The sequence below is a fragment of the Bidens hawaiensis genome, unplaced genomic scaffold (assembly GCF_021521415.1).
Source record: "Bidens hawaiensis isolate Kalapana, Puna unplaced genomic scaffold, B.hawaiensis_p1.1 tig00030562_1, whole genome shotgun sequence".
NCBI classification, from domain to species: Eukaryota; Viridiplantae; Streptophyta; class Magnoliopsida; order Asterales; family Asteraceae; genus Bidens; species Bidens hawaiensis.
The window spans coordinates 4,258-13,399 of NW_027505185.1; the positions used below are offsets into that span (position 1 = coordinate 4,258).

Sequence of the window (9,142 nt, forward strand, 5' to 3'; positions counted from 1 at the left end):
ATTATAACATTAATGAATTTATTCGTGTAGCGGTTGTTGTGAGGATGGTTGAGGCTTTTGATTTTGTTTTTGTTGTTTTCTATGATTTGTGAAAAAATAACCCCTGGATTGGGTGGATGGTGTCCCAATAAACTCCCAACCGCTAGGTCTTCTGACTTGTCACTCCGTGTGCTGTGACTTTTGATTTTTGTGATCAATGTTTTACAACTTCCTTTAAATATCTTAGCATTTTGTTGAACATATTTTTCATACATTTGAAAATCTAGAAAGTAGAAACTGAGAAGTAAACAAGTTTCGGGTTTTAATTTTAAAGCTTCATATGTAAAAAAAATCTAACACGTTTGACATTAAATAACACGAGATATTTATTTATGCAAGAGAATTTTCACATAACTTTAAATAACACAATTTTGATGTTACAATTAATCCAAATACCAATATATTATTACTTTGAACAGAAAACTATCATTTTAGCTTACAACTATAAGTTCAACTAAAACAATCTCGAAGGTAATTTGAATTATATTATTTTATTAACCATCGTGGCTATATAATGTCCACTTGTTAATCTCTTCTTCGAATATTATCTCTCTCGATCTCTCTCTCAAACACAAAAAAAAACACACACACACACACTCATGGGATCAGTTAGCAGAGAGATATTACACGACGTACCACCGTACGTACGAGTCTACAAAGACGGAACCATCCAGAGACTCGTCGGCATCGACGTTATCCCGCCGTCTTTTGATCCCATCACCGGCGTCACCTCTAAAGACGTCATCATCTCACCACAAACCGGCATCTCCGCCAGAATATTCCGGCCAAGTCTCACCGCCACCACCGAGAAACTCCCTCTCATAATCTACCTCCACGGCGGCGCGTTTATTATAGCCTCACCGGCCGAACCCAAGTACCACGAGTCCGTCAACAGGCTCGTGTCCGAATCACGGGCCATCGCGGTCTCGGTTGACTACCGGTTAGCCCCGGAGAACCCGCTTCCGACCGCCTTTGACGACTCCTACGACGCCCTTAGGTGGATCTGCTCCCATGCGCCAGGAGGATCCGGGACAGAAGAATGGTTGAAAGAGAACGCAGACTTTGACCGGATCTTCCTGGCCGGGGACAGCGCGGGAGCTACTATAGCTCACCACCTGGCCATCCACCTGGATGTCTCCCTCAAAATTACGGGTTGTATTTTAATCAACCCGTACTTTTGGGGGAGGGACCCTATTGGGTCAGAGAAAACAGATCATTTTAGGAAGGCCATGGTGGATAAGTGGTGGGCCTTTGTGTGTCCCTCGGATTCGGATCGTGGGTTGGATGACCCCTTAATCAACCCCTTTGTCGACGGAGCTCCGGATTTGGCAGGTTTGGGTTGCGGGCGGGTCATTGTGACCGTCTCGGAGAAGGATATATTGAGAGATAGAGGGCTGGCTTATCACGAGAAGCTGGTGAAGAGTAATTGGAATGGGAATGCGGAGATAGTCGAGATTGAAGGTGAAGATCACGTGTTCCATATATTTGACCCGAATGGGGATAAAGCCATGACTTTGATGAAGAAGTTGGCTGAGTTTATAAACCAACAGTGATAATAATAGTTTGATTCTGTGAAAACAATATATGTTTGATCATGTTTAGTCATGTAAAATAATAATATGTTTTGGGTTTGTGTTTGATGAGTTGAATTTGTTACTTTCTTTTCTTTCATATACCATGTGTTTGATTTGTAATTCTATTGAGTGCATACAAGTTTATAAAATGATGATGAAAATATTTATAAAAACTAAAGTTTTAAACTTGATCTAATATATTAAGCATATATGAAAGTCAAATACACAAAAATTAATTGATGATGTTGTGAAAATGCTAGTAGACGACTAACTAAGGAGGGAAGGGGCGTAATCAAGTATCTCAGTTGGCGTACATGAGAGAAACATCCATTCTCTAAGGCTATGTGTAGTGTGGCTACAAGATGGAGTGTTTTGTGTCATGTGGCACTCAATCAATAAAACGTGGGTTTTTGTTTTAAGGGTGTAATGGTGTTGTAGCCATCAAGAACTTGTCGCCCACCCTCACCCCAAACATTTCGCCCCTTTTGTAGCCCGGAGATAGTGTTGTCACCCCCAAAACTTCATTATCGCCCAATTTTGCAGCCCACTACAAATACCCTAATGAAATACATACATATAATTACTTCTCTTGGGTTAATGTAAGGATAAATTTTGCAAGTGATATTTGAGGGCCGGTCTTCTCAAGTGAAATCAGGTAGGGACTTTAGACTAATACTTAATTAAGGTTTTCAACTTTAAAAAACCTATTAAATATTGATATATTATAATGGGTAAGTTAAATTCAAGCTTATGTATTCACATAAGGTCTAGTGGTAAACTTGTGTTTTGCTTAACTGTTGGTCTTGAGTTCAAGATTGGCTCTAAGCATTTTCTTTTTCTTTTGGACAATTGTAATATGATGGCAACAAAATCTTATTTCAATTTAGGCATTCAAAATCATTAAGTCGGCCTTGGTATTTGAACAGCGAAATTCAAGTACACACAACTTACTTGTTCAATTCTGGCGTCTTTATAACGTTGACCCCGGTATATGAGCGTGTTTAGAACATCAAGTTGAAGTTGAAGTTAGTAAAATATATCTTTTAAAAATTGTGAATTTTTAAAAATTAAACAATTTCGTTGTTAAATAAGATTATATCATATGACAACTACCTGACTGGTAACTTTTTTACTAAATGTTTAATAAGATGTATAATAAAGTTGGAGAAATTGAATACGGTGTTGCTAGCCGTTTAAACTTTCACGTAAAACCCATCAAAGATACGTAATTTTGATTAAATATTAAAATAAAAAAAATAAATCCCTCTCTGTCTTCCATTTAGAGTAGCCGCTTCCTAGTTGCCTCTTTCAAGGAGGCTGAAACTAAGAAGAAAAACTTTGTAAAATGTCTTAATCTTGGTTTAATCTTTGTCGTTATTTGCAAGGTGATTCAGATGGGTTGATGAAGTTTTGGGGATTGTGAAAGCACACATTGGCTTACAACAAAGTTTCGATTGGTCTATTTCGATTGGATTTATGATGTTTTTGATTTGATTTTAATTTCCAAATTCTGAAGGAGCGATTTTGGTTCGTGGGGTTTTTGAAATGTGGTTTTTATTTTATGAATGTAACGAATTAAGGTTTGTGTTCTAGTGATTTTCGTCTTTTATTCTTTTGTGTTTGAATTAGTTTGCTGGAATTTTGAGTTATTGTATAGAATTTTAGTTAAATTAGAAAATATTTAATCAAAACTACATTGTTTAATGAGTTTTATGTACCGTATTCACTTTCTAGTAAAATTACCTATAACTATTTAATATAGACTTATTCCATATATTTTGGGATTACATATGGAAATGAATGCGACAGGAAAGAAGTCAACAATTCAAGATAAGGCCGTGAGGTATACTTTAACCCATTTTAATTTAACATAAGCTCCACATCATTAATTTTTTCTCTTTCATTCCATGTCATCCGAAGAAAATGATTTAACTCATTTAACTACATCTCTCTCCAATTAATATTTAATTTAAAATCAAGCATGTAGTTTAATTACAAAAATAAATAATAGCAAATCAATTAGTAAATAATACATATTTAATGCATACTGTTTCTTTTAACCCATTAGAAGCATAATCCATGGGTCATTTTTGTTGGGTTTTATGGACGTGTTCGGGTCAAGTCAACGTGACCGACCCGAACGTGACCCGGATAGAGTTACACCGGGGGTAACGAGATTATGGCCTACTTTAAATATTAATTAATTAGGCCCGACACAATCGATTACGCGGACTGGATATTCGTTAAAAGGCTTAAGCCCAAATTGGTTTAATTGTTAAACCCTAAAATGTACACTATAAATAGATAACTATTTACTATTAATGCAACCTTTGAAAACCATAAAACCCTAGCAGCTACACTATTCCGGCACCGCAATTCCGGTGACCGGTTTTTCGGCGAAGCCATTCCGGCCACCAAACATACATACACAACCTCTAATATCGTTCTCCAGTCACCACCGCAACTCCCTATTAGCCCCGGTGTGATTGAAACCCTATTTACGGTTTTCCGGTGACTAGTTCGTCTTCTCCGGCGACCATCGGTTTTCCGGTGAGGTCCATTTGGTGATTAGAAGCCCGTGTTAGCTGCTGCTGTTGACTATTAGTATACCTCGTTGCTTAAAGCCTCCAGATCTGAGCCGTACACACTGCCGGAGCTCCGCCGCCGCCGCCGCAAAGCGCCGCCGCCGCTGGATCATCTTTTGGCCGTTGATTGTGTCCCCTTTTCTAGTGCATCTCGTTAACTCGCGGTGTATCGTCCCGGTTTCATACCGAGGTATATCGACAAACGCCCTGTGGTTGATTTATTTATGTTTATTCGTACTCGTATCGTTTGTAATCGGATCCGGGTTCGGGTTTCGGTTTTTGGTTCGTTATAATTAGTTTAATATCCGCTGCGTTTTTTGTTGTTCGTTTACATATACATATTAATATGGATTAATATTTATCGTAACGACACTAATAACTAAAACGGGTTTGAAAAGGTTTTATCCGTTTTCGTTCTCAAACCACCGTAGAAACCCTACAGTGGTATCAGAGCCGCGGTTACAACGTACGAGTTGATCCCGGTTCGTTTAAAACCGGATCTACATCTTAAACTTTTAATCGTTTAAAGTTTATAGATCTAGAATTATTTTCGGGTGATTTTGGATTGGTCAAAGTTTTGTTTATTTTATTTGACCAAGTCAAAACGACCCGAAATTCGTTTATTGTGAATATGTAAATCCGGCCCCGACCTATGTGATTGATTGGTGTTTGCTGTTTTGGCCATATGGTTGGTTCAAAAGTTGTAAAAGGGTTATTATTTAATTTTCGGTTTTCTTTTGGCCATAAAGATGGTTCAAATTTGTAATAGGACATATTAATGTTAGTTTATAAATTTGTAATTAAGAAGACGCGAAGATAACCGAGGACGAGCTCGAGGACCATTTTGGAGTTAGTGGGAGTTCGGGCAAGACGACGGGATGCACGGCATAGTCCATCCTTGTGGTTGTTTGTGTTGTGACCCCTTGACCCGATCGGTCTCCCTAATTGGCTCTAGCGAGACCGATCAACTTTTGGCCATAAAGGATTTACATATTTTTTATTTTTGTGGTTGCTTGGATTGTTTATAATAGGATTATAATATCACCGACTTAATACCAAATATATTTGAAAATAAACATTTTATTAACCGATTTTGTTTTGCAAATTAAAAGCGTTTTGATTTCCAAAACTAATAAGTTATTATAACTTAAACTTGGTTATTCGTATCGCTACAAACTTAGTTTTGATAGGTTATTTAAAACTAAGTGTCCTGATAGATGAAAGGGTTCATCTATGCGTCGCGGTAATAAATACAGTAAAATTTGACTTTTACTCTATTTGGTAATTTTAAAATTTATCCCAATATAAAACCAATAGTTTATGCCAATCCTACTACAAGTCACACTTGAGGCGTACTGCGAAATTTCGAGTGTTTGGAGCTACAGCACCGCATTTGTTTTCTAGCCTATCTCATCAAGGTGAAAGCGTTTCATTGAAACATCCGGCGCTTTCACAAGTCACGGTACTAGGACAACTATTACTTTACTCTCCTGTTACGTGCTAAAGCTGTCTGGAGACTTAAAGTAGACAAAGATGAGGCTAAACGTATGTATACAGACAATCGTTGTCTCTATAGGCCTCATAACCGAGAGTTGTGCTCTATTCACAATTGGCAATCGTTGTTAGTCTACCTAACCACTTATTAATGTTGTGTGCTACAGCTGCCTTTAATAACTGGAAGCCAGATTCTCATACTCCTAATTAATTAAAGTTATTGGGTCATTAATAATAGGACTACAACGTCGAAAATACTAATTAAATTTACTTTTGCTTAATTTATCAGATGTCGTCAAACGAAATTTCACCCTACGCCCTTAAGACTATCATTGAGAAGGATAAACTGAATGGTACCAACTTCATCCAATGGCACCGCAACTTAAGACTTGTTCTCACCATGGCAAAGCGCCTGTATGTTCTCGATGGACCTGTTCCAACCGAGCCTGAAAACAACACAGCCGCTGCACGAAAAGTTCTTGACAAGCATAAGGATGACTCGGCTGAGGTCTCCTGTATTATGCTAGCCACCATGACTTCTGAGCTTGCTAAAGGCTTGGAAGACTTTGGTGCCTATGAGATGCTTGAGCAACTCAAGGGCATGTTCCAGAAACAAGCCCGTCAATAACGTTTCGACACCATGAAACAACTCATCAGTTGCAAGATGGCAGAGGGGTCTCCCATCAGTGCTCATGTTCTAAAGATGAAGGGGCACATCGATCAGCTCAGGAAACTTGATTATCCCATGCCCGATGAGATGGCATCGGATTTCATTATCAACTCTCTCCCCAACTCATACGACCAGTTCGTAATGAATTTCAACATGAATGGTTGGGTGAAGACAGTGCCGGAGCTTCATAACATGCTCAAGACGGCTGAGATGAACATTCCTTCTAGGACCAATCAAGTTCTGATGATTCGATCTGCTGGTGTCAAGAAGCCAAAACCAAATAATCGGGGTTTTAAGGGAAAAGGCAAGAAGAAAGTTACTGTTGCTGCCCATGTTGCCAACAACACTAACAAGGTGGTTGCAAAGAAAAAGTCGCCGCCCTTTGAGGAGCGCAAGTGCTTCAAATGCAACCAAATGGGGCACTGGATGAGAAACTACCCCGAGCACCTTGCTGAGATCAGAAAGAAGAGAGCAAATGGTGAAGGCTCTTCTGGAGGTATTTCCATATACGTTATTGAACTTTTCACTGTCTCTAGCAACACATGGGTATTTGATACCGGATGTGGTTACCACATCGTTAATGTCTTGCAGGAGCCTGAGAAGTGGAGGAAACTGAATAAAGGCAGCATGGAACTCATCGTTGGAGATGGGAAGAGAGTACCAGTTCTGGCAACTGGAGTATTTCATTTTACTTGTCCATCTGGCCTAGTTTTTCCTTTAAATAATTGTTTGTATGCTCCTAGCTTGACCAGAAACATCATTTCAGTTTCGTTGTTATTTGAACAAGGATTTAAGTATGTTCTTTATGGCATGGCTATTTCTGCTTACTTAAATGATATCTTTTATTTTGAGGCTAAACCTCGAAATGGTATTTATGAGATTGATGTTCAACCTGACAATAACGTATATCATCTTTCAAAACGTATCAAGACTAGTGTCAATGATACTTTTCTATGGCATTGCCGACTTGGCCACATAAGCAAGGCAAGAGTTAAAAGGCTCCAATCCGAAGGTATTCTTGAATACACAGGACCGGACTCTTTTAACACTTGTGAATCTTGCTTAGCTGGCAAACTCGCCAAAGACTCCTTCACTAATAAAAGTGAACGAGCAAGTGATCTGTTAGGACTCATACATACTGATGTATGTGGACCTTTCAGAACCATGACTAGAAACCATGAAAGATACTTCGTTTCTTTTATCGACGATTATAGTCGATACGCATATGTGTATCTTATGAAACACAAGCACGAAACTTTTGAAAAGTTCAAAGAGTTTCAAAGCGAAGTGGAAAAACAACTTGATAAAACCATTAAGATACTTCGATCAGATCGAGGTGGAGAGTATCTCAGCACAGAGTTCATCACTCATCTAAAAGAGCATGGAATTATTTCACAGCTCACTCCACCTGGCACACCCCAACTTAATGGCGTGAGCGAGAGGAGAAATCGAACTTTGCTAAACATGGTTCGATCGATGATGTGTAGAACTAACTTGCCTCACTCCTTTTGGGGTTACGCCCTTATGACCGCCGCCTGCATTGTCAATCTAGCTCCAACTAAGAAGATAGACAAAACACCATATGAGATATGGCATAAGGGAAAGAAACCCAAATTGTCTTATCTTAGAGTATGGGGATGTGATGCTTATATCACAAGTGAGTATGATGACAAACTTGATCCCCGCGGCGAAAAGGTTATTTTCGTCGGATACTACTACAAGAGCGGTTATTACTTCTTTCATCCTGATACAAATACGATTTCTGTCAGGAGGAAGGGCTACTTCCTTGAAGAAGAATTTCTTAGTCAAGGAACTAGAAGAACATTGTCGATCTTGAAGAAATTCAAGAACCACAACCAACTGCTGAGGAAGTTGGAGAGTCTGATCAACAAGTTGTTGTTGCTGATACATCAGACGTGAACACATGCGTTCGCAGAAGTAGTAGGACTCCCGTACCAAATTCTAGATACTTATGTCATCTAGATGGTCCCGAAGTCTTATTAGTAGCCGAATCTGGGGACGAGCCTACTAACTACAAGTCTGCCATCTTGGATCCGGAATCCAAGAAATGGCAAGATGCCATGAACGCTGAGATGCAATCTATGCATGATAACCAAGTTTGGAACTTGGTTGAGCTACCCCCCCCCCCCGATAGTCGGGCAGTAGGGAGCAAATGGATTTTCAAGAGAAAAACCGACATGCATGGAAATGTGCAAACCTATAAGGCACGGCTAGTTGCGAAAGGTTTTACTCAAACTCAAGGTGTTGACTATGATGAAACCTTTTCGCCCGTTGCTATGACTAAGTCAATCAGGATATTGCTTGCCATTGCTGCATACTATGATTATGAGATATGGCAAATGGATGTCAAAACCGCTTTCCTTAATGGACATCTTTCTGAAAATGTCTATATGGTTCAGCCTGAAGGTTTTGTCGATCCAAAATATCCTAATAAGGTTTGCAAATTGAACAAGTCCATTTATGGACTTAAGCAGGCATCTCGAAGCTGGAATCTTCACTTTGACGAGAAAATCAAAGAGTTTGGTTTTGTCAAAAACGAAGATGAACCTTGTGTTTACAGAAAGGCTAGTGGGAGCACTATATCATTCCTCATCTTGTATGTGGATGATATACTAATCATTGGAAACGACATTCCTATGCTTAAGCAAGTTAAGAAATGGTTGGAATCTTGTTTTGCAATGAAAGATCTTGGAGAAGCCACTTATATTCTGGGAATAAAGATCTATAGAGATAGATCTAAGCGGATTCTAGGGCTAAGT

At 39.0% G+C, this 9,142-nt stretch overlaps 1 pseudogene; it reads left to right on the forward strand.

Annotated features, from left to right (window-relative positions):
- Window positions 1-597: 597 nt before the first annotated feature.
- LOC143611317 (putative carboxylesterase 2 pseudogene) lies at window positions 598-1,730 on the forward strand (annotated as a pseudogene).
- Window positions 1,731-9,142: the final 7,412 nt, after the last annotated feature.